At 34.5% G+C, this 23,871-nt stretch overlaps 1 protein-coding gene across 1 annotated transcript in view; it reads right to left on the bottom strand.

Annotated features, from left to right (window-relative positions):
• The window catches only part of ATF7IP2 (activating transcription factor 7 interacting protein 2), a 52,823-nt gene extending 29,247 nt beyond the window's left edge, over positions 1 to 23,576 (bottom strand). The window contains exon 1 of the mRNA XM_039885318.1: positions 23,542 to 23,576. The gene's annotated coding sequence lies outside the window, so the exon portion shown is untranslated. The remainder of the gene's footprint in view (positions 1 to 23,541) is intronic.
• Between the last annotated feature and the right edge of the window lie 295 nt (positions 23,577 to 23,871).

Below are 23,871 nucleotides of genomic sequence, written 5' to 3'. Positions count from 1 at the left end.
GGGATTGCATCTGAGTGAAACGAAGGGCTGCTGGAGTCTCAGGAGTTCCTCTTGAGGGAACTGCACACAGACTCTCTCACTCTTGTGCACCAGCACAAGCATGGCAGCTCGAAGAGCGCCGGGGACATAAAGGGAGGAACTGAACTGATTAGCTTCAGGGTAATAGCTGGAGGGCCAGGGCAGCTTTCAGAGTGGGTATAGAAGCAACATAACTGAATATAGATAAAGGCCATATGTGACAAGCTCACAGCTAACATCATACTCAATGGTGAAAAACTGAAAGCTTAAGATCAGGAACAAGACAAGGATATCTACTTTCACCATTTTTATTCAACATAGTATTGGAAGTCCGAGCCACAGCAATCAGACAAAAAAATTTAAAAAAAAAAGAAAAAGAAAAGGCATCCAAACTGGAAATGAAGTACAACTGTCATTATTTACAGAGGACATGATTATATAGAGAACTGTAAAGAATCACCAAAAAACTATTAGAATAATTGAATTCAGTAAAGTATCAAGATACAAATTAATATTCAGAAATCAGTTGCATTTTTATATGCCAATAATGAACTATTGTAAAGAGAAATTAAGAAAACAATCCCATTTACAATTGCATGAAAAACAATAAAATACCTAGGAATAAATTTAACCAAGGAGGTAAAAGACCTGTACATGGAAAACTATAAGACACTGAAGGAAGAAACTGAAGAAACCACAAATAAATGGAAGGATATACTATGCTCATGGACAGGCAGAATTAACATTACAATGTCCATACTACTCAAAGCAATCTACAGATTGAATGTAACTTTTATCAAAATACCAATGACATTTTTCACAAAACTGGAACAAATAATCCTAAAATTTACATGGAATCATAAAAGACCTTGAATAGCCAAAGCTATCTTCAAAAAGAACAAAGTTGGAGTTATCACACTACCTGACATCAAACTCTACAATGAGGATATAGTAATCAAAACAGCATGGCACTGGCATAAAAACAGGCACATAGAATCAATGGAACAGAATAGAGAGCCCAGAAATAAACCCATACCATACATGGTTAATTACTCTATGTTGAAGGAGGCAAGACTATACAATGGTGTAAAGACAGTTTCTTCAATAAATGGTGCTGGAAAAACTGAACAGATATATACAAAAAGAATTAAACTGCATCACTTTTTAAATAGCATATACAAGAATACACTCAAAATGAGTTAAAGACTTAAATGTTTAAGATTTGAAAGCATTAAACTCCTAGAAGAAAACAGAGAGAGTAAACTCTGCGACATCACTCTTAGTAATATTTTTTTGGCTATGTCTCCTCAGGCAAGGGAAACAAATGAAAAAATAAACAAATGGGACTACATTAAACTAAAAACTTTTTGCACAGTGAAGGTAACCATCAACAAAATGAAAAGACAACCTACTGAATAGAAGAGGATATTTGCCAATAATATATCAGTAAGTGGTTAATATCCAAACTATATAAGGAACTCATACAACTTAACACCAAAAAAACAAACAATCCAATTAAAAAATAGGCAGAGGACCTGAATAGAGATTTCTCCAAAGAGGACATTCATATGGTTAACAGACTTATGAAAAATGTTCAACATCACTAATTTGAAAACTCTAATTCAAAAAGATATATGTTCATTGCAGCATTATTTACCATAGCCAAGATATGGAAGCAACCTAAGTGTCCATCAATAGACAAATGGATAAAAAAGATGTGGTGTATATATACAATGGAGTATGACTCAGCCACCAAAAAGAAAAAAAAGAAAAAAAAAGAAAAAAGAAAAATCTTGCCATTTGTGAAAACATGGATGGGCCTAGACAGTATTATGCTAAGTGAAATAGGTCAGACAAAGACAAATACCATGTGGTTTCACTTATGAGTGGAATCTAAAAAACAAAATACACAAAACAAAAAAACCCCCAAACTCATAGATATAGAGAACAAATTGATAGTGCCAGATGAGAGGGGAGTTGGAGGATGGTTGAAAAAGGTGAAGGATTTAAAAAGTACAAATCGCCAGTTACAAAAATAATCATGGGTATGTAAAATACAGTAAAGAGAATATAGTCAATAATATCGCAGTAACTAAGTAGGATGTCAGATGGGTATTTGACTTATTGGGGTGATCACTTCCTAAGTTATATAAGTGTCTATTTTGTACATCTAAAACAAATCTTATATTGTATTTCAACTGTAATCGACAAATAAAAATGTTTAAAAAGAAACACTGTCAAATTTACAAGGCAATTGGTCATAACATTAAAAAAAAAAACAAATAAGAATTATATCGACACGATAGACTGTTTATCTAACAAACCATAGAGCACTTATTAAACTCAAAGATAGAATTTAGGAACTTTTAAGGCACAAATAACTCACAAAGCTACTTGGTAATTTTTTCATTTATCATTATCTATTTACTTACTTGAAGTTTTGTTTACTATATTTTTTATGTAATTTATCATTTGATCATGAACAGTTTCAGGATCTGAGAGACCTGAAGTTTGAGGTAACTATTTAGAAGAAATCACAACAAATTCAAATTTAAAAAATCTGTCATATACACACAAACATCACAAAATCCATAAAAATAACATACTTTCATTAAGGGACTGACGCCATAGAGAATTCTATTTTTCCTATACAACTGCATATTTCAGTCTCTTCATGAATACAATTTTTGTAGTATTTGTCATAGAGAGAATGAACAAACCACGTATTTATTCTAGCATGGTTAATTTTTAAAATTGATAATCAGGATGCATAAAACAGCTTCACCTGAAGATATCTTGTTGATAATGCTACAGTTTTGTACCCTATAAACACAAAAACTATTTTATTTCAAAGGCAGAATTCTTAACAAAAAAATGGTGAATTTCTAATTGAATATGCCATGTTATTATTGAGTATATTTCTAACAGGAGAAAAGTTCTCTTTAGATTGGAAATCCATGAGAACTAAATCCTCTACTTAGAATTTTAAACATCAGATTAATTGGATTTGTTTTCCTTGACTACTTTCTGGCTTCACAAATTTCAAACCTTGACTCCTTCATTACTCATGTATTTCAGGTGCCAGGCACTACAGATCACAGTCCTATCACTATCAGGCTGAAAGGCATAACTACCTACACTCAAAAGGTGACTGTGAACTACCAATGTATCCTATTAAATCCACACTAAGTATATCCCCAATCACAAAATGACTGAAGCCATTCTACTGCCAGATGACACAAAGGTAAGAATAAATCAAGATGAAGACAGCAGTCTTAAATAACTACAGTTTAAAATATCTTACTTTTATAACTCTTACAGAGACATCCAGCCATGTGAACACGTTGCTATGGTCTTTCTCTGGGCTTTTGGAAAAAACCCAAACTAGTGAAAAGTCCTAAAATTTGGGGGGTAAATATGCCTCTACATTTGATGCATACATAAGACATGCAATATCCATTATGAAATATAACAACATATTGAAAATTCTATCTTTGTACCACCACCATTCAACCAAATACTGCCACCAGTAACTTCTATTCACGTTTCCCACATCATGTCCCCTCTCTCTCTCCCTCATCCTGAGATAAATCTGTATTCTAAAGTTTTGGGTTTATACTTCAATTGCTGTTTGTAAATGATAGTTTCATTATAAATGTCATATGTAAACTATACACAACTTAATTTTACTTGTTTTTGAGAAAACTATAGGTTTCTAATAATTTTTTCACTTATATTGACAAAAATCATTCATTTGGTTGTATACAACAATAAATCATACATTTTCATGGCAAAATAACCCATTGGATCAATATAATGAAATGTTTATCCCGTTATATATCAAAGATATTTGGGTCATATCCAGTTTTCTCTTTTTTTTTTTGTTTTTTTCTTTTTTACCAACATCAATGTTGTGACAATTTTGTTTCGAGGTGCATATCTGTATTTCTTTTAATTGGGGTAACAATGGTTAATAACACTACACAAATTTCAAGTGTATATCCTTATGATACTTGTATAGTCAATTGTGTGCTCACCACCTGAAGCCTAGTCATCTTCTGTCACCATGTATTTGACCCCATTTACCCTTTTTGTCCTCTCCCAACCCTCCTTCCCCCTCTAGTAACCACCATTCTGTTATCTAGATCTATGAGTTTGTTTGTTCATTTGTTGCTTTTTGCTTCATATCACACAAGTGAAATCACATGGTTCTTGTCTTTTTCCGTCTGACTTATTTCACTTAGCATAATACTCTCAAGATCTATCCATGTTGCTGCAAATGGCAGTATTTCATCTTTTTTATGGCTGAGTAATATTCCATTATATCTATGTATCATGTCTTTTTTACCCAATCATCTATATCAAAGGACACTTAGGTTGTTTCCACGTTCTGGCTATTATGAATAATGCTGCAATGAACACAGAAGCGCATATATTTTTATGAATAAGTGTTTTCAAATTTTTTGGGTAGATATACAGAAGAGGGATTACTGGGTTATATAGTGGCTATACTGTTAATTTTTTGAGGAACCTCCAAACTATTTTCCATAGTAGCTGTACCAATTTACATTCTCATCAGCAGTGTGCAAGGGCTCCCTTTTTTCCCACGTCTTCTCCAATGCCTGTTACTTCATGTCTTATTGATAATACCCATTCTAAAAGCTGTGAGGTGTTATCCGTTTTTTTATTTTATTTACATTTCCCTTATAACTAGTGATGTTGAACATCTTTTCATATATATGTTAGCTATCTGTATGTCTTTGTTGAAAAACTGTCTAGTCAGGGCCTCTGCACATTTTAAAAAATCAAACTATTTTTGCTGTTGAGTTGTATGAGTTCTTTACATATTTTATTAGCCTCTTTTTGGAGGTATTATTTGCAAATATCTTCTATTTGGCTGGCTGCCTTTTCGTTTTGTTGATGGTTTCTTTTGCTGTACAGAAGCTTTTTAGTTGGATGTAGCACCATTTATTTTATTTCCCTTGCCTTTGGAGTCAAGTCCACAAAAACCCTTGTGAGACCAAAGTCCCTAAGTTTAGTGCCTATGTTTTTTTTCTATGTATTTTACTGTTTCAGTCTTATATTCAAGTCTTTCACTCATTTTGAGTTGTTTTGTGTATAGTGTCAGACAGCAGTCTAGTTTCGTTCTTTTGCATGTGCCTTTCCAGATTTCCCAACAGCATTTATTGAAGAGAATTTCACCATTGTATGTTTTTGGCTCCTTTGTTGAAAATTAGTTGCCCATATATGTTTGGGTTAATTTCTGGGCTCTCAATTCTGTTCCATAGGTCTGTGTGTATGTTTTCTGCCAATACCATACTGTTTTGATTATTGTAACTTTGTAGCACAGTTTGAAACCCAGTTTTTAAACTTCTGGTTTGTTCTTTTCTCTCAGGAAAAATGCCACTGAGATTTTGATGGGGGACAGCATTTAATCTGTATATTGTTTTAGGTAATAAGGTCATTTACAATGTGAATTTTCCCAATCCATGAATACGAACTATCTTGATATTTTTTTGTGTCTTCTACAATTTCTTTCAATAAATATCTTATAGTTTTTAGTTGCACAGGTCCTTTACCTCCTTTGTTAAATTTATTTCTAGGTATTTTGTCCTTTTTTTGCAATTGTAAATGGGATTGTTTTCATTTCTCTTTCATTGTAGTATTAGAAATGCCACAGATTTTTATGTACAGATTTTGTATCCTGTAACTTTCATGTGTTTGTTTACTGTTTCTAATAGTCTTTTGGTGACATCTTTAGGGTTTTCTATATATAGAATCATATCACCTGCAAATAATGACAGTATCACTTCTTCATTCCCAATTTGGATGCCTTTTATTTCTTTTTCTTGCCTGATTGTTCTGGCTAGAATGGCCATTCTGTGGTGGATAACCATGGCAAGAATTGGCATCCTTGTCTAGTTCCTGACTGTAACAATTACTGGAGTGTGTTTGTTGAGTAGCGATAAGGTACACAAATATTCAAAATTTTTTTTGTTATTATTTTTTATATTATGGTGAGATTGGTTAACAAAATCCAGTCAGTTTCAAGTGTACGATTCAATAGTAAGTCATATATTTTGCATTGCATGTTTCTTTCTGTCACCACATATCTGACCTCTTTTATTCCATCTACCTATCCCATCCTTTGATAACCACTAGTCTATTGTCCATGTCCATGAGTTTGTTTTTTTGTCATGTTTGTTTGTTGCTTTTAGGTTTATATCCCACACATAAGTGATATCATGTGGTTTTCAACTTTTCTGTCTGGCTTATTTTGCTTAGCATGATTATCTCAAGGTCCATCCATGTTGTCGCAATGGCAGTATTTCACCTCTTCTTATAGTTGAGTAATATTTCATTGTATATATGTACTACATCTTCTTTATTCAATCATATATTGTAGGACACTTAAGTTGCTTTCATGTCCTGGCCACTGTGAATAATGCCACTATGAACATCAGTTTTCTCTGAAAAATTCCTGGTTATGTCTTGCTCATTTTTTCTATTGGTTTTCTCATGTTTTTAAAAGTACTTAATATATTATAAATAATCCTTTGCCAATCCTTTGTTACAGGAGTTACAGGTGTCTTCTAGCATTATGCAGCTTGAATTTGCTCCTCCTAATTTAAATATAAATTTATCCATTTTTTTTTCTTTTATGGCTAAAGCTTAATCTCTTCTTTGAGAAGTCCTTCCCTACCTCGTGGTAATGTGTGAAATAATGGCGGCAGAGAAATCTTCTGGTCCAGGTAATCTGAGGGCATGGAGCTTTACCAAAGCAGTAAAATGATAAAAATATATAAAAGGAATGCAGATCTCAGAATTTATATAGGCTTACCATGGAGATGTTGCAGGTTTGGTTTCAGACCACAATAAAGCAAATATCACAATAAGGCAAGACAAATAATTTTTTTGGTTTCCCAGGGCATATAAAAGTTATGTTTACACTATACTACAGTGTATTAAGTGTGAGATAGCATATCTTAAAAAGAGGTACATACCTTAACAAATATTTTGTTGTGAAAAATGCTAGCCATCATTTGAGCCTTCAGTGAGTCATAATCTTTTTGCTAGTGGAGGGTCTTGCTTCAATACTGATGGCTACTAATTTATCAGGGTGGTGGTTGCTGAAGGGTAACATGGCTTTGGCAATTTCTTAATATAAGACAATTAGGTCTGCTGTATTGATTGACTCTTCCTTTCATGAGTAATTTCTCTGTGGTGTGCGCTGCTGTTTGATAGCATTTTATCCACAAAAGAACTTTTTTCCTCTAAACTCCCACTTCTAAAACCCTACTTCTGCTTTATCAACTAAGTTTATGTACTGTTCTAAATCCTTTGAGGTCACTTCAACAATCTTCACAGCATATTCACCAGAAGTAGATTCCATCTCAAGAAACTACTTCCTTGCTAATTCATAAAAAGCAACTCCTAATAGATTAAGGTTTGATCATGAGATTGCAGCAATTCAGTCACATCTTTGGGCTCCACTTCTAATTCTAGTTCTCTTGCTATTTCTATTACATCTGCGGTTACTTCCTCAACTAAAGTCTTGATCCCTTCTGTGGGGATTGGAATCAATTCTTCTAAACTCCTGTTAATGTTATATTATGGCCTCTTCCCATAAATCATAAATGTTCTTAATGGCACATTAAATGGTGAATCTTTTCCAGAAGGTTTTCAATTTACTTTGCCTAGATCCATCAGGGGAATCATTATCTATGGCAGCTATAGCCTAATGAAATGTACTTCTTAAGTAATAAGACCCGAAAGTCAAACTTACTCCTTGATCCATAGGCTAAAGAATGGATGCTGTGTTAGCAGGCATGAAAGCAACATTTATCTTATTGTACATGTCCATGAGATTGCTTGGGTGACCAGGTGTAATGTCAATGTCCAGCAATATTTTGCAAGGAATCTTTTTGTCTGAGCAGTTCTCAAAAGTGGGCTTAAAAATATTCAGTAAAGATGTGCTGTCGTCCAGGCATTGTTGTTCCACTTATATAGCACAGGCAGAAAAGACACAGCATAATTCTTAAGGCCCGTAGGATTTTTGAAATGGTAAATGAGCACTGGCTTCATCTTAAAGTCACAAGCTACACTGGTCTCTAACAAGAGTCAGCCTGTCCTTTGGAGCTTTGAAGCCTTGAAATAAGGCATTGACTTCTCTGGAGCTATGAAAGTTCTAGATGACATCTTCTTCCAAATAAGGCTATTTTGTACACATGGAAAATCTGTTTAGCACAGTGACCTTCATTAATTACCTTAGATCTTCTGGATAACTTGCTTCTACGTCAGTGCTTGTTGCTTCATCTTGCTCTTTTATGTTACAGAGATGGTTTCTTTCCTTATATCTGCTAGCTTCAAACTTTTCCACAGCCTATTCACTTCTCTCAGCCTTCACAGAATTGAAGTGTTAGGGCCTTACTCTGGATTACTCTTTGGCTTAAGAGAATGTTGTAGCTGGTTTGATCTTCTATCCAGACCACGGAAACTTTTCCCATATCAGCAATAAGACTGTTCTGCTTTCTTATCATTTGTGTGTTCATTAGAGTAGCACTTTTAATTTCCTTCAAGAATTCTTTTGCATCACAACTTGGGTAACTGTTTGATGCAAGAGGTCTAGCTTTCAGCCTTTATTTATCAGCTTTTGATATGCCTCCTTCACTAAGCTTAATTATTTCTAGCTTTTGATTTAATGTGAGCCACGCAACTCTTCCTTTCACTTTAAGGACAACGTAGGGTTGTTAACTGGCCTAATTTCAATATTGTTTTGTTGTGTCTTGGAAAATTGGGAGGACTGAAGAGAGGGGAGAGACAGGAGAACGGCTGCTTGGTGGAGCAACCAGAACACACACATTTACCAATTAAGTTCTCCATCTTACATGGGGCATGGTTGTGGTGCCCCAAAACTATTACAATGGCAATATCAAAGATGACAGATCACCATAATATAATGAAAAAGTCCGAAATATTATGAGAATTACCAAAATGTGACACTAAGACACAAAGTGAGCAAATGCTGTTGGAAAAATGGTACTGATAAAGTTGCTTGATGCAGGGTTGCCACAAAATTTCAAGAAGCAAAATAAAGCAAAGCATGATACAATGATGTATGCCTGTAATAGGAATGCTTGCTCAGAGTCAATTATTCTTAAAGTTTATAAATGACATGAGATAATTAGTCATAACTGTGCAACTTGTTAGATGATGAAAGGGTTCTGAGGAGAGGTACTTCACCCTGGAAAACCTCTATATTCAAATATTTAGGAAAAAACAAGTAAAACTGGAAAAACAAGTAAAACTGCCAGTAAAAGTACCAGTAACTGCCTAAAAGGTGAAGGGATAGTTTACCTGTTGTAGAAAGACTGACCGAAATTTATTACTGGGAGAAAAAAGCAGCAATTTAGTCTCACTGGGAGATTGTTGGCACACCAAAACTCTGGACTCCCTTCAACAGCTTCAATCCTTTGCTGTCTTATAAGCCACATTTCACAAAAATCTTTTGGCTCATGGTACTATTTTGCAGCACAGGGTTGGAAAAATAAGTCATCTATATTTTCTGAAGTTTTAAAGATGTCTTTTTAAATTTAAGTCCTTAATCCACCTAGAATTGATTTTAGCATATAGCGAGAGGAAGGGATCTACTTTCATTTTCTCTTGGATGCATAATTAATTGATGGTATCATGTTAATATTAAACTTTAAAAATATAATCTAATCTGTCCCTTTCATTCTATTTTATTTGATGATATAACTCCTGCTGAATATACTGTTGTCCATCCCAGCAATTTGTTTTAGATGTCTTTTGTAAAATTTATTGAAAACAATCTAATGAGTCTGTCTTTTAATAGTACTTAATCCAATTATATTATAAATGGTATATTAAAACTTTAATTACATTTAAACTTTTTTGCTTTCTGACTTTTATAACTTTGTTGCTATTTATTTTTTGTTATTTGTTATCTCCATATTACTTTAATATGAAAATATCTCTCTTATTTTTTTAAGGTCTACATATGCTTTACAATTCCATGGATTCCAGTATATTTAAAGACATTCTAAAAGCATTCTTCAGCCAACATTTCAGAAACCACTGAGCTCAAGACTGGAACTATTGAGTATATCTCATCTAAAAAAATTAACTTTTCCTTACTCTCATAATTACCCCCTTTAGTATCTTTTTTCATTGAATTTAGAATTTACATTACAGATTTTACCTTACTTTTACATTGTATGTACACATTCTGCTATAAAACTAAATTTGGTTATTAAGAATAATGCTGATATGAACATTCAAATATACATTTTTGAGTGGACATGTTTTTATTTCTCTTGGGTATATGCCTAAGGGTGGAATTGCTGAGTTACATAATAACATTATATTAACCTTTTGAAGAACAGTTGCATTGTTTTCTAAAGGGTCTGTATCAGTTTACATTCATAACAGGAGTGTATAAGGAATCCAATTTTAACACCTCTTGATCAACACTCATCTTTTTTTGCATAGCCATCTTGGTATGAGTGATGTGGTACACCTCAATGTCATTTTGATTCGCATTTCTTTGATGACTAATGATGTTGAGCATCTTCTCATGTGCTTATTGGCCACCAGGATATCTTCTTTGGAAAAATGTCTATTCAAATAATTTGCCCACTTTAAAATTGGGTTATTCGCCTTTTTGTAATTGACTTGTAAGAGTTCTTTATTTCTTCTAGATTTAAGTCCCTTATCTGATAGGATTTGAACACTTTAAATCACATTCTGTGGGTGTGTTTCCAATTTTTGATGGTATACTTTGAAAAACTGACACCTTTAATTTTGATAAAGTCCAGTTTAATTTTACATTTGTTGCTTGTGCTTTTGGCATCATATCTAAGAAATCACTGCTTTTTCAAGGTCATTAAGAGTCACCCATTTAAAATGTTTGTAGTTTTAACCCTTTGATCAATTTTTAGTTAATATTTGTATATAATGTATAGTAAGGAACCCACATTTACTATTCTGCATGTGGACATACAGTTATTCCAGCACCATTTGAAAAGGTCATTCTTTCCTCTATTGAATTGCTTTGGAACTCTGGTCAAAAACCAGTTGACTATAAACACGAAGGTTTGTTTCTGGGTTCTCAATTTTATCCCACTGATATATAGGTCTGTCCTTATGCCAGTACTATACCCTTGACTACTGTAGCTTTCTAGTAAGTTTTGAAATCAGGATGTGTGAATCCTCTGGCTTTGTTTTTTTTGAAGATTGTTTTAGTTATCATGAGTTCCTTGAACATCAATATAAATTTTAGGATCAGATTAACAATTTCTGCAAAGAAGCCCGTTGAGACTTTGAAAATGTCTGTAGATCAATTTCAGGAGTATTGTTACCTTAATTCTATCAAGTATTTGTTGAATCTGTAGATCAATTTCAGTATTGTTACCTTAATTCTATCAAGTATTCTGATCCATGAACATGTGATGTCTTCCCATTTTTAATCTTTAATTTCAATATTTTGTAGTTTGCAGAATGTTTTGTACTTCTTTTTGATGCTATTGTAAATAAAACTGTTTTTCTTCATTTTTGGATTATTCATTATAACTATATGGAAATACAATAGAATTCTGCATACTGATCTTATAACCTGCAACACTGTTGATCTTGCTTATACCTCTAGTTTTTTGTAGATTTCTTAGGATTTTCTACATATAAACTAATCATCTGTCAACAGTCTTATTTCTTCCTTTCCAATCTCGATGTCTTTTGTTTCATATTCTTGCATAACAGTCCTGACTAGAACTTTCGGTTCAATGTAAAATAGAAGTGGCAAGAGTGGACCATCTTTGTCTTGTTCTTGTTCAGTCTTTAATCATGAGTATGATGTTAGCTGTGAAATTTTTACCGATGCCCTTTATCAGCTTAAGGAATTTCCAAACTATACCTGCTTTGCTGAATGATTTTTATCATGAAGGAACATAGATTTTATCAGGAAATGCTTTTTCAACATGTATTAACATGACCACATAGCTTTGTTCTCTATTCCACTGATATGGTACATTACAGTAATGTATTTTTGGATGTAAAATCAACCTTGCACTCCTGCGATAAATCCTACTTGGTCATGATGTGGCTGGATTCAATTTGCTAATGTTTTGTTGATTTTTGCTTCATACTGATGAGATATCGTTCTGTAGTTTCCTTTTCTTGTGATGTTGCTGTCTCATTTTAATATCAGGTTAATACTAGCTTCACAGAATGATTAGGAAAGTATTCCTCTTTTTGGAAAAATTTGTAAAGAGTTGATATCTTTAAATGTTTGGTAGAATTCAATAACAAGGCCATCTGATGTTGAGCTTTTTTTGTGTTCTAATTCAATCTCTTTACTTATTATGGGACTGTTCAGCTTTTCTATTTCTTCTTGATCCTTTGGGTCTTTTTAGTAATTTGTCTAAGTCATCTATTTCATTGAGTGATATACAAGTAAACTGTTCCATAGTATTCTCTTATAATCTTTTTAACTTCTAAAATGTTGGTAGTAATGTTCCCTCTTTCATTCCTGATTTCAGTAATATGAGTCTTTTTAATGGTCAGTCTAAGTAAAGGTGCCTCAATTTTGGTGTCTTTTTGAAAAACAAATTTTAGTTTCTCTTTTCTTTTCTTTCTTAAATTTATTAATTTCTACTTGAATCTTTATTGTTTCCTTCATTCTGCTTAGGTTTAGTTTGCTTTTCTTTTTGTATTAGGTTAAAAGTTTGGTTATTGATTTGAGATCTTTAATTTAGGCGTTTATCACTACAAATTTCCTTCTAAGAACTGTTTTAATTGCACCCCCAAAATGTGGAATGTTATGCATTAATTTTGATTTATCTTAAAGTATTTCATAATTTGAATTTCTCCAATTTCTCCTGGTATTGAATTTGAATTTCATTTCACTGTGGTCGGAGAACATACTTTGTTATGATTTTAATCTCTTTAAATTTGTTGGTTTTCTGATTTGGCATAATGTCTATATTGGAGAATGTTCTATATACATTTGAGAAGAGTGTAATCTGCTGTTGTTTGGTGGACTAAAAGATGTCTCCTAGGTCTAGTTGGTTCATAGTGTTATTCAAGTCTTTTATTGATCTTCTGACTAGTTTTCTACCTATTATGAAAATGAGTAAAGCTGTACTGAAGTCTCCATTACTGTTGAAATGTGTGTTTTTCCCTTCAGTTTCTGTCAATAATTGCTTCATATATTTTGGTGCTGTTATTAGGTGCACATATGTTTACAATTGTTATAACTTCCCGAGGGGCTGACCCTTTCATTTTATAAAATGTCTCTCTTTACTTCTATGAATATTTGTTGTTTTGAAGTTTATTTTGTCTGAAATCAGTATAACCACTCTTTCTTATGGTTGCTATTTGCATGATATAGCTTTTTCTATCATTTTACTTTCAATATATGTGTGTCTTTCAATATAATGTGTATTTTCTGTAGACAACATATATTTGGAAGCTGTTTTTCTGCCAATCTGACAATCTCTGCTATTTGACTAGATCATTTAATCCATTCACATTTGACATTAATTTTGATATAGTTGGATTTGTCTGTCATTGTAGTTTTTGTTTTATATGACTCATGTCTTTTGCTTTTCTATTGCTAATTTACTGCCCTAAGTATTAGTTTTTTAAAATACTTTGTAAGCGACATCATTTTAAAATTTAATTTTCTCAAGATGTAACATCCATTTATGATCAAAACACAACAAAATCAGTATATAAGGAAAGTACCTTAATATGATAAAGGCCATATATGACAAACCCTCAGCCAACATTATACTTAATGGTGAAAAACTAAAAACCTTCTCTCTAAGATCAGGAATAAGGCAAGGCTGTTTACTATAACCATTGTTATTCAATATAACATTGGAGGTCCTGGCGAGTGCAATCAGACAAGAGAAAAATATGAAAGGCATTTAAATAGGAAATGAAGAAGTCAAACTGTCACTATTTGTGGATGGCATGATTCTCTATATAGAAAACCCTAAAGACTCCAAAGAACACTACTAGAAACCATAAGCAAATACAGTAAAGTTTCTGGATACAAAATCAATGTTTGAAAATCCACAGCTTTCCTATACTCTAATAACGAAATGTCAGAAAAAAAGTGGAAAAAAATAATTCCTTTTGCAATTGCAACAAAAAGAATAAAATAACTAGGAATAAATTTAATGAAACAAGTGAAAGACCTACATAATGAAAACTATAAGACCGTATTAAAAGAAATCGAAGACGATACAAAGAAATGGAAAGATATTCTGTGTTTTTGGATTGGAAAAATCAACATAGTTAAAATGACCATATTACCTAAGCATCATACAGATTTAGTGCAATCCCCATCAAAATCTCATTGGCATTTTGTAAAGAACTAGAACAAAAAATTATCAGATTTGTATGGAAGCACAAAAGACCCTGAATTGCCAAAGCCATCCTGAGAAAAAAGAACGAGGCTGGAGGCATCACTCTGCCCGACTTCAAATTATACTACAAAGTGACAGTAACCAAAACAGCAAAGTATTGGCAGCAAAACAGACACAGACCAGTTGAACAGAATCGAGAGTCCAGAAGTAAACCCATATTTATATGGGCAAATAATTTTTGACAAAAAAAGCCAAAAACATGGAGAAAGGAAAGCCTCTTCAATAAATGGTGCTGAGAAAAGTGGAAAGCCACCTGCAAAAGAATGAAACTAGACTGTGGTCTATCACCACACACCAAAATTAACTCAAAATGGATTAAGGACCTAAATATGAGACCTGAAACAATAAAATGCATAGAAGAAAACATAGGAACTAAACTCATGGACCTTGGACTTAAAGGGGATTTTATGAATTCGACCTCAAAAACAAGGGAAGTAAAAGCTAAAACAGATGAATGGGACTACATTAAACTAAAAAGCGTCTGCTCAGCAAAAGAAACCGTCAACAAGGTAAAGAGACAACCATCCAAATGAGAAAATATATTTGCAAGCAACACCTCTGATAATGGCCTAATATCTAAAATATACAAAGAACTCATACAACTCAATAACAACAACAAAAAAACCCAAATAATCCAATCAAAAAACGGGCAGTAGACCTGAACAGACACTTCTCCCTAGAGGACATACAAACAGCCAACAAATATATGAAAAGATGCTCAACAGCGCTAGCTATTAGGAAAATGCAAATCAAAACCACAATGAGATACCATCTCATTGGTATGGCTGTTATTAACAGGACAAATAATAATAAACATTGGAAAGGATGCGGAGAAAACAGAACCCTCATACACTGCTGTTGGGACTGCGAATTGGTACAGCCACTATGAAAATAATATGGAGGTTCCTCAAAAAACTAAGAGTTGATCTACCATATGATTCAGCAATCCCTCTACTGGGTATTTACCCCAAAGACTTGAAAACCCATATTTGAAAAGATATTTGAACACCAATGTTCATTCATAGCAGCACTATTCACGGTTGCCAGGACATGGAAGCAACCGAAGTGTCCTATGATAGATGACTGAATAAAGAAGCTGTGGTACATATATACAATGGACTATTATTCAGCCATAAGAAGAGATGAAATACTGCCATTTGCGACAACATGGATGGACCTTGAGATGATCATGCTAAGCGAAATAAGCCAGACAGAAAAAGTTGAAAATCACATGATATCACTTATATCTGGGATATAAACCTAAAAGCAACAAATGAGCAGGACAAACAGAGACTCATAGACATGGACTATAGACTACTGTTACCACTAGAGCTGATTATTTGGTATGGGGAGGAGGAGGGAAGGTTGGGTGAAGGGGGTTAAATATAGGGGGGGAGGGTCAAGTGAGTAAAGGGGATCAAATATATGGTAGGTGAAGGAAACTGGACTTTGGGTGGTAAACACACAAAAGAAAATACAGATGTCAAATGATAATGTACACCTGAAAAAATATAATTGTATTAATCAATGTTACTCCAATAAACTTAATAAAATTTAATTTTCTGATTATATAGGAATATAATCAGTGATTTTTTTTATTGATCACATCTTCAATTCATTAAATTCACTTATTAAATCTAATAAATTAGATTATTTTAAACTTTCTGTGTAGATAATGCCATGGTATTTTCCTTCTTGCTAACCTTTATTTTTTCTTATTAGTTAGAACCTCCAGAATGATATGAATAGGTATACTGTAGTGAGAATCCTTTTCTCACTACCAATCTTGGATAAGGTATGGGGGTTTCACTGTTCCACCATTAAATATAACTTTTGCTACACTTTTTTGTAGATATGCTGTATTGTATTAATGAAGTACCCTTCTATTCCTAGCATTTTATCATGAATGTGTTTTCAATTTTATCAAATGCCTTTTCATATCTAGATTATCATACACAGCCATATGCCACATAATGACGCTTTGGTTAACGATGAACTGCAAATATATGACGGTGGTCCCATAAGATTATAGTGGAGCTGAAAAATCCCTAACATCTAGTGACATTACAGCTGTAACGTCATAACACAACACATTACTCATGTGTTTGTGTTGACGCTGGTATAAACAAACCTATCTATGCTGCCAGTTGTATAAAAGTATAACACATACGATGATGTATAGTACATATTTGAAAATGTTAATAAGTTACTGTTACTGGTTTATGTATTTACTATATTATACTTCTGTTATTTAGAATGTAATCTTTCTGTTTATTAAAAAAAGCTTTGCTATAAAATAGTATGGCGTGTTACACCAGCAGCAGCAGCCCCATATAGCTCATGTTACTGTGTCTCCTGATGGCATCATTTCTCTAGTGCTTGATTTAATCTCATCCTGTGTTGTTCATCCCTAAAAGCACACAAAATCCATTCCTAATGTTGCCAGTAAGAGGCCACATCAAGCAACTCTCCTGGAAAAAAATTTAAAAGTGATTAAGGACTAATAAGGTGGAAAATCAGTGACAGTTATTGCTTGCCCTTCAGGTAAGTCCCATTCCACCGTAGCTATGATCTTGAAGAAAAAGAACAAAGTGATGGAAGAATTTTTGGAAATTCTAAACAATTGATTTTGGACAAAAACTGCCACAGCAAATATTCAATATGGATGAAACCTCCCTATTCTGGAAACAAATGCCTGAAAAGACTTTCATCCATAAGGAAGTCAAGTCAGTAACAGGCTTCCAGGTTTTTAAGAGCAGGAAAAGTCTTGGGGGCAAAGCTGCAGGCTTACAAATTGAAACCCTTTGTGATCCGGCACAGTGAGAATTCCGGACCTTCAAACTATCAATAAACACATTCTGCCAGTGTGTTACTGAAGCAATAAGAACTCATGGATGATCCTGCTCCCATTCCAAGATGACCTACTGAATTACTATGCCAGCAAAATGCAGAAGTACTGTTTGGAGAATAACACCTTTCAAGATTTTGCTTATTAATAATTCTCCCAGATATCCTCCTTTTATTGGTGATCTTCATCTTATTATCAAAGTGGCATTTCTCCCTGTAGCACCACCTCTTCGATCCAAACAATGGATCAAGGAATAATAGCAGCTTTTAAGGTCTATTGTCTGAGGACCTTTGCCCAGGCTATTGCTGCAACGGAGGAAGACACTTATATGATGCAATTCTGGAAGGATTACAACATCTACGACTACGTCAAGAACTCTGCTTGTGCTTGGGGTGATGCCATCAACGAGTGAATATATTAATGGCATCTGGAAGACACTAAAAGGTTTGTTGACGACTTCAAAGAAATTGCCGAAAAAGAGGAGGTTGCAAAAATCAAGGCTATGTTTGAGATGGCAAACAACTTTCACCTGGCTGTGGATAAGCATGACACTGAGGAGCTCCTAGAAGTGGTTCCTGAGGAATTAATTGACTAATGAGGAGTTATTAGAAATGGGACAGAATACATAGCTAAAGAAAAGGAAACTGTAGGAGAAGAAAAAGAACCTCAAAGAAAATTTACATAGAAAGTTTTCAGAAGTATTTGCAGACTAAGCCCCTTAAAAAGTTTAAAAACAAGGACTCCAACACTGAAAGGTTTTCATTAATAGAGAGAAATGTTCTTGGTGAATTATCTGATCATAAGCAAATCTATGATGAAAAAATAAACCAAGCAAACCACCATAGACAGATTTCTGAACAGTGACACCTCCTCATAAAGAGCCTCAAGCAAGTCCTTCAGGAGGTATTCCATCAGAGGAGATGATGCTCCATGCATGTTACTGCCTCTGAAGACCTTCCAGTGGGAAAAAATGCGGAGGTGGAAGATAGTGATATTGATGATCCTGATCCTGTGTAGGCCCAGGCTAATGTTTGTGTTTATGTCCTAATTTTTAACCAAAAAAGTTTATAAAGTTTAAAAAAAATTAAAAATAGAAGCTTGTAGAATAGATATAAAAAATATTTGTACAGTTATACAATATTTGTGTTTTAAGCTAAGTATTACAAGTCATAGTTTAAAAAATTAGCTTATAAAAGTTACAGTAAGCTAAGATCATCGAAAAAAATTTAAAACAAATTTAGTATTACCTAAGTATGCAATGTTTACAAAGTCTACGCTAGTGTAATGTCTTATGCCTTTCATTCACTCACCACTCACTCACTAGATTACTCAGAAAAACTTCCGATGCTGCATGCTCCACTAATGGGAAGTGCTCTATACAGGAGTACTATTTTTTATCTTTTATGCTATATTTTTACTGTACCTTTTCTATATTTAGATACACAAATATGTAGCATTGTGTTTCAACTGTCTACAGTATTCAATACGGTAACATGTTATACAGGTTTGCAGCCTAGAGCAATAGGCTATGTCATGTAGCCTAGGTATGTAGGGGGCTATACCATCTAGGTTCATGTAAGTATGCTCTATAATGTTGGTACAATGACGAAATCACCTGAGGATGCATTTTCAGAATGTGTCCCATTGTTAAATTTTAACTCATGACTGCAATCTCATTTTTTCAATGAATTTGCATATTGATCTTTTAAAATATTAATTCTAGCTTAGTCCTGGAACAAACCTTAGTCATTAGCCTTTTTCCCCACCCCATTCCTGGATTCAATTTGCTAACATTTTGTTTAGGTCTTTTATATCAATGTTTCGAGAGAGGAGTCTGGAAATTTCCTTATCACGTTTTGTTTTCAAGGTTATGCTGGCCTCATAAAATGAGGTGGAACATCTTTTTCTATTCTCCGAAGAGTTTGTGTTTGCAAATGATATTCTTTCATAAGTGTTAGAAATAATTCACCATAATGCCATCTGGGCTTGGAATTAACTTAGTGATAAAGGTTTTCAGCTATGACTGAATTTTGGAAAATAGATTCAGGACCATTTGTATTTTCTACATAGTTTTCTGTTTAGTTGTTTTTCCACTTCAACATAATTTCAGATATTTCAACAGAATTTCAAATTTATAAACTTCATAATATTCTCTAATATTTGTAGTATCTGCAAGATCTGTAGTACTCTTTTTATTCTTGATAGTAGCGATGAATTATTCTTTTTTCTTGACCACTCTTACTAGGAAATTTATCCATTTAATCAATGCTTTCAAAGCACTGACTTTTGGCTTTGCTGACTTTCTACCATATGTAGTGTTCCATTTCTTCTTTCCTGTTAACATTATAATTCAATTTTCTTTGGGCTTGATTTGTTCTTATTCCAGCTTGAGATGAAAACTCAGATATTTTTTAGTCCTTTTTCTAACTTTGCATTTAAAGCTATAAATTTTCCTCTACATCCTGCTGTAGTTGAAATCCACAAATTTTGATAAACCATGTCTTATCATTTGGTTCAAAGTAGTTTCTAATTTCCACTGTAATGTCTTCTATGATCTGTAGATTATTTAGAAGCATGTTAATATCCAGGCAATTGCAGATTTCCTAGTTATATTTTTGTTGTTGAAAGCTTCATTTACCTGTTATCAGATAATATCCTCTGAATGATTTCAGTCCTACTTTTTCAGGCTAGGTTCATGGTCAGTTTTTCTAAAAGCTCCATATACTTGAACAGAACACACATTCCAACATGGGTACAGTGTATTAAACAGGAATGTTAAGAGTGGCCTACTATGACTGTAGATTTGTCTACTTCTTTTAGTTCAATCACTGTTTTTTTCCCCCTTATATAGTTTAAAGCTATGTGTATATACTCAGTTAATTTTCTCTATTCCTGGTGGTGAACTGGTTTTCCTAATTACAAAAAGTCTATTATCTCTAGTAATGCTTCTTGCTCAGATATATCTTATTATAAACACTAAACAAAGGGAAATTCTTGTTATATTTTTAAAAAATCCACTGACCGAAATCTTTTTTTTTTTTTAACCATTACCTTTTTCTAAAAAGTAAAAACTTAAAAAAACCCCTTGAATCTAAGGTAGGTTATTTAACTTGTTCAAAGTAATGGTTCAGTATTTGAACCCATGATCTTAATACTCAAAGAAATATTTTATTACAAGTACGAATCAGATAAGGTATTAAGAAACAAGGTTTACGTGAAGGGGTTGTATAGTGGTCAACAAAGTGACAAAAGGTGACTGCTTATACCAGGTGACGATCTCATAACGAGCATGATCTAATCCTTACTACTGTAAGGGTAGTCTATGGACCAGTAGCATCAGCAGCTTGTAAGTGCTAGTAGACTATGGCCTCTACTTAATTTTTTTTTATCAATAACATAAAATGAAGCAGTATAAGATGCTCATAATGAAATTAAGTAGTTGTTTGTCGGCATTACCTAATGCCTACTTGCAATTACTTTTAACTAATTAACTTATTTTGAAATTTCAGTATTTTAAAATGTTTATACTAGTATTTCTTGAGTTACAAATTTTAGCTATTATCTGTCAAGTTCCTACACTTAGAGATGAGAATTTAGCTCTTTTCTACATTCCGCCTTTCCATCACATTTGCAGTTAATACTAAGTTGTTATAGACAAATAGTCTCTACGTAACTAGATTATCATGATTGCATTTTTATATTTTGTTTTTCCTGAAACTATCATTTTTATCTCCTAATTTCCTATAAACCTATCACTTTTTTTCAAATTCTTCACAATTGCCATATATCATTTCCGTTTTCTCCACTCCTTCAAGGTCATGTTTAAGATCACCTCTTCAAGAAAGGCTTCCTCCAAGAAGCCTACATCTTTATCTGAATTTCTCATTACAAATATATATTTTTAGTCACGAGCTTTGAGAAGAGATCTCTTATTTTTACATTCTAAGTGAAATGCCTTTCACATAGAAGCTTTATTATATGTTGCTTAAATGAATACTCAGCATCAAAACGAACCTCTGGAAAGCCACAGTGTTACTCTTTTCTTAATAAAGAGTACCAGAAAAGGCCTCAGCAACTTTTGTCGTAGCCATCTTATAAGCTATTTCATATCAGCAGCACTATATATAGTAGAGCCTCAGACTAATGGTACTACACTTAGTAGATATATATAGTACCTGTATATAACTGATTAAATTTAGAAAGATCTATATATAAACATCCTTTAATCCCTAGAAATTGAATCAGTTCAAAAATTCAAATTATATCTGATTATCTCCCCTGCCCAGAGAACAGTGGTTATTTCTCCTAAGTAATGCCTTACTACAATCTTTCTGTCCTTAGATTGCTAATAGTGAAGAGGGATAAGAGTTACCTGAGTCTACAGTAATACATTTTAAAGGTATGAGTTGAGGTTTAATAAAGCCTCAGAGAACAGAATAAGCATTTAAATGATGTAAGAGGATGAGAAAGAATAAGATAGAATATAGCTCTTTGTATATTTAATATACTCTCACTCAATTTAATGAGAATACGCCTGTGCATTTAAAGGTATAAAGTTTATTTTTAACTATCAAATATATTACTTAAAATTTGATTACATCAAATGAAATAACATCTGTACACACCCACATGATATGCACAGGCAAAGATGCAGGGATCATGCAATATTTTCACACCAGAATTAAAGATATTAAGTAGCAAGGAAGTACAGTGGATTTGAAGGGTGATGTGAAGTACAAAGGCCAATAAGGTAAGAAAGAGCAGAAATTCAAGATGTACTTAGATACACCAGTTCTTACAAGACGCAAAGCATTTCCGAAAAGACACTGCTCATGTATTTCTGTTGAGGCAGAAGTCAATCTTAGGATGTGGTCTGTACAAATCTGTAGGTAAGACTGAGAGTTTAGTAGATTAATTTGATTAAGGTCAGACTCAACATTTGTAAAAAACAAATTGAAGGATAAACTACGATGGCGTACATCACAAAAGCTGAGTTCAGTGTAATTAGTCCATTCAGATTCTTCATTTTTGCATTTTCAATAGCTTTCCTGTGATATCTTTATCTTGAATGTCCTTCCCCATTTCTTTTGCAAAATGTTATGTCGCAGGTCATTTACTGGCTACAAGTGAATATATGACAGAATCATAAGGAAAAGAGTATTAAATCGCAATCTGGAAAAGCAGTCTGTTTAAGTGGATATGATATAATTCTTCTAATGAATTATCCATATTCAGTACAATGATCTTTTTCTAGATCTTGACCAGTGAAAACGAGCTTGTCATAAAGCAAGCAGCCTGTGCTGGCTTATGTAAGAAACTTTATCTTCAACATAGTAACGTGAAAAGGTGGAAGTCAGTTTTCCAAGTATAGCAAGATTTTCGAGAGACAAAGCAAAAGAATTGTTCCCTATGTACTGGGCACATTTTTGAACTTGCCTAAATTGGAGAAAGCAGGCGAGGAAAGGGCGACATGAAGGAAATGGTCTCTGATTTTTCCTAACTTAAAAAAACGAGCTTCTATGGACCATCTCTACCTGGCTTTCATAGTTAAATTACATCATCGCTTATACTGGGCAACTCAACAGGTGCACATTACATGGTTGTGCTCCAAGTTTCATTAAAAAAGGCATTGTGGCATATTACTGAGAATTTCATATTATCCCTGGTGTTCTAGTGCCTACTTCCTAACATATATCAAGGAACGCCTCCTCGCCACCTGGAGAAATCCAGCTAACTGATCTGCCACCAGATTCTTCGGATTACTATGATTAAAACCACTCAAGGAAACCTGGCAACGGAATTCAAAAGTTGGGGCTGGGGCCTACATTTCATCTGTTAGCGCGTAAAAGTAGTCCGGTCCAGCCCAAAGCTTCACTCACTTGGCCGAGTATAAAACCGTGCGGCGGTGTCCCTCCGCGGCCCGACTTCCACGCGGGACAGCTCCACGCGGAGCCGGACACTGCTCCCACTTCACCCGAGGCCCGCTCAGAAAGCGGCTGCAGACGCGTCCTTTTTCGCCCTTCGCGGGCGTCTTCCCGGCCAGCTCGGAGCCCCAGCGCCCCTGCAGACGCCTTTCAGCCAGCCCCGCCTCAACCGCCCTCGGCTCGCGCGCGGCGCTCCGACGCGTCCTCGACCGGCCCTCAGAGAAGCGCGCGGCTACCGCGAAACCGCCGACCCGGCCAACCGCCGCTCGCCCAGAGCGCGCGCCCGGACCCAGCGTACCTACATTGGCGCGGCGCCGCACCGGCCGTTTCTCTCTTCACAACCGTTTCAAACCGCCACCTCCTAGCACAATAACGCTCCTAAAGAGGCGCGCTGAGGTAAGTCTCCCTGTGCCCACCCCCATGGACTCAGGGCCAATGGCAGTGCGAACGTGTGGCAAGCCAGCCAATCAGCGACCACTGGGTGGAGTGGGCGGGGCGAAGGGCGACGGCGAAGTGGAAGTTGGCTAAGGGGCACGGAGAGTTGGACCAACCGCTCGCGCTTTCCCGTGAGTCCGTTAGGCCTGACTCGCGCGTCACGCGACGAAGCGCCTGATCGAGGCCTTTCTGT

Source organism: Pteropus medius, unplaced genomic scaffold (assembly GCF_902729225.1).
Source record: "Pteropus medius unplaced genomic scaffold, Ma_sr-lr_union100, whole genome shotgun sequence".
Classification (NCBI taxonomy): Eukaryota; Metazoa; Chordata; class Mammalia; order Chiroptera; family Pteropodidae; genus Pteropus; species Pteropus medius.
Note: the sequence above shows the minus strand (reverse complement) of the source record. Positions and strands in the feature narration are given on the sequence as shown.